The sequence below is a fragment of the Malus domestica genome, chromosome 05 (genome assembly GCF_042453785.1).
Source record: "Malus domestica chromosome 05, GDT2T_hap1".
NCBI lineage: Eukaryota > Viridiplantae > Streptophyta > Magnoliopsida > Rosales > Rosaceae > Malus > Malus domestica.
In genome coordinates, this window is record NC_091665.1 from 37,940,689 (window position 1) to 37,944,191 (window position 3,503).

Genomic DNA, 3,503 nt, shown 5'->3' on the forward strand with positions numbered 1-3,503 from the left:
TGTTTGTTTATTCTTTTTGATCGAATGAAAACTATTGGCTTTGAGATCTAAGGTTGTATGTCTAACAGTTAAAAACACTAGGAAATGTGTTGGATTTAGCTTTAAAATTAAGAGATTTTGGCTTTGAGATCTAAGGTTGTATGTCTAACAGTTAAAAACACTAGGAAATGTGTCGGATTTAGGTTTAAAATTAAGAGATTTTGGACCTTGAAGCTTTTCTTAGGGAATAAAATAAATATCGGAATCCTTCTCTTCCTATTTAAATGCTAATTATTTTATTGTGATTTTGTATGTTTTCTTCAACGCCAGTTATTCTTAAATTAAGATAATGTTTTTTTGTTAGGGAGTGAAGATGAATTTTAGAGACAGAAAAACAAAATTAGTAACATATAAACCTAAAATTGCAAATTAATCCAAAAATAACAAATAATTAGATAAAAAGTTATAGCCATATACATTTCTATATAATTTTTGAAAAAAAATGAAAAATTATGTAATATGAATTTGTCTGTCAGAACATTATAATTACTTTAGTCTAAAGTAGGGGAGGTGGCACTGTGCAATTTTGGGGTACATTTCAGTTTATTTACGAAATTGCCATTGAATCTCTCTGCCCCCTGATTTAAGTTTATTTGCAAAATTGCCACTGGGCTTCATAAAGGGTTTTGGGTCGTTGGGCTAGAATTTCCGTTCAGATTGGAATTTTCGGTTTTGCGATCCACACGTTGATAATCGCTGTGTAGGATCGCCGACTGTGTGGGATTTGGTGAGGGGATGGTTACGTGTCCATCATCGTCGAAAGGTCTGCTTCGACTGCAACGTCTTGACTTTTCTTTCCGTTTCAACTTGTCTCTCACAAGCCTCTGCTTCAGTCGCTCTTGATCGTCGCCTTTTCTAAGGCGTCCGAGGGACAAAAACCGAAATCTAAACCTCCACCACAAATGAAGTCACGAACGCCACTCTCACTCACCCTCCACTGTTGCACACGAACCCAATCATAATTCTGAAATCCAAACATAACCCAGATGTTAATCCTTCAGAGAATGGCAATGGCCACTTCTTCTTCCTTCCTCTCAATCCCTCTCCTAAAGACCTCTTCTTTGCTTTCCCCAATTAAACACTGCGCTTCGCCACTGAGCTCCGAGTTCAGGGCTATCCCTCTACGGCGGTAGAAATGGAGTCTTCACCTCCTCGGCGATGGCCACGAAATCAAACACCAGAAGCACAAAGGCGGCCAGTTTCTCTTGCTTCTCAGAGTTATAGAAATGAAACACCTCAGCCAAATCCAGTAACAAGCTCATTCCCGGAGTCCTCAGTGTCATCCAATATCTCGTCATCAGATACCGGCATGGAATACTCAAGCCCTCCTTTAAGACAAAGGCGAACGGCAAACGTTGAGGAAGTTGAATCTTCATGATGTATGATATATGTTTTAGTTACTGCTCATTTGTTTGTACCATGTGCATCAGATTAAGGTCACTACTCATTTGTGCCATGGTTTTCATTCTTTTTTATTTTGTTTCTTGTTGTAGTTACTCATTCTCGGTAATCAACTGATAGTAAGGGCTGGTTTGGTATTGCTGTGCTTTAAAAAAAAACTGGTTTTGCTGTGTTGTGAGAATAAGCAGCTGTGAAATAAAGTAGTGTTTGGTAAATTTTTTTGTAAAAGTGCTTTTGAAAAAAAAAATATTATAATGTTTTGTAAACTTTTATGTAAAACAGATGTGAAAAAAAGTCAGTTTTTCAAAGATGGGCTTTGTAGCTTCTTGTTTTTGGCTTTTTTTCACCCAAAACTATGAAAAAAAAGCTGAAGTTGAATATTTACCAAACACAAAAAAGCTCCCAACTTTTTTTTTATACCAATTTTTTTTCAGAATCACCTCAGTACCAAACCAGGGCTAAGTTCTCTCTTCTTTTTTTTTCTTGTTATTTTAGTTGCTTATATATCACTTCTGTTAACATTTTCAGGTTTTCAACAATCTTCAATTACGATAGCAACTTGATTCCTAGGATTTGGAATAAGAAGGGAGACATTAGTTGTCACATTCCAGTCTCGGCTCCGCTGTAGCATGATATTGTCCATTTTGGGTTCCGGCCACTCTCTCACGATTTTGTTTCTGGGAACTCATACGAGAACTTCCCAGTGGATCACCCATCTTGGGATTGCTCTCGTCCGAACTCGCTTAACTTTGGAGTTCCGATGGAACTCAAAACCAGTGAGTTCCCAAAAGACCTCATGCAATATGGAGGTAGTCATGTACATATAAGACACATTACCCCCTCTATGTTGGTCAGTGTGTGATGTTACATTAATACCATTACGAAGGATGCTCGATCCGCTGTAATTATTTAGAAACTTAATGGATGGAGGTATAACCTGTCTGTATTTTGTTTGCGTTTAAACGATATCTTAGCAACTTTTTTCTTTTATATCTCTTTGATGCAGTCTCTTAAGATTTTGTTGGCTATAGCTGCAATTCGCTTGAGTGAGAAGCCAAATAACATTGAAAAGGTTCTCTTTTCTTTTCTAATGGATGGAACTAAAGCCTCTATAGTCTATAGATCCTCTTACATCAAAACACTTGGGAAGAGGTACTGTGTATAAGGATTTTTTTTTCTTTATCTCCATATGGATAGACTTTCTATTGTCAAACTAATTTCTTATCAATAATTAATTCTGACTATAAGGAATTTTCCATTAATCTAGTTATTCGTTCAGTCTACAATTCGGTTGGAGTTGCCAAAGATTCTTTGCATAAAATTTTAATTTAATTGGATCCCTCAGTAAAAAGAGGGCTTCGAACTTAAAAAGTTTTGTGAGTTTTTGAACACTGAAGATAATAAAGTCCATGGTTTTTGTATTGGTTGTTTGTTTATTCTTTTTAAACGAATGAAAATTGTTGGATTTGTGATCTAATGTTTATGTATAGTAGTTAAAAACACTAGGAAATGTGTCAGATTCAACTTTAAAATTCAGAGATTTTGGACCTTGAAGCTTTTCTTAGGGAATAAAATAAATATCGGAATCCTTCTTTTCCTATTTAAATGCTAATTGTTTTATTGTGATTTTTTATGTTTTCTTCGACTCATGTTATTCTTAAATTAAGATAGTGTTTTTTTGTTAGGGAGTGAAGATGAATTTTAGAGACAATAAAACAAAATCAGTAACATATAAACCTAAAATTGCAAATTAATCCAAAAATAACAAATAATTAGATAAAAAGTTATAGCCATATACATTTCTATATAATTTTTGAAAAAAAAGGAAAAATGATGTAATATGAATTTGTCTGTCGGAACATTATAATTACTTTAGTCTAAAGTAGGTGGAAGTGGCACTGTGCAATTTTGGGGTACATTTTAGTTTATTTACGAAATTGCCACTGAGTCTCTGCCCCCTGATTTAGCGTTATTTACAAAATTGCCACTGGGCTTCAGAAAGGGTTTTGGGTCTTTGGGCTGGAATTTCCGTTCAGATTGGAGTTTTCGGTTCTGCGATCCAC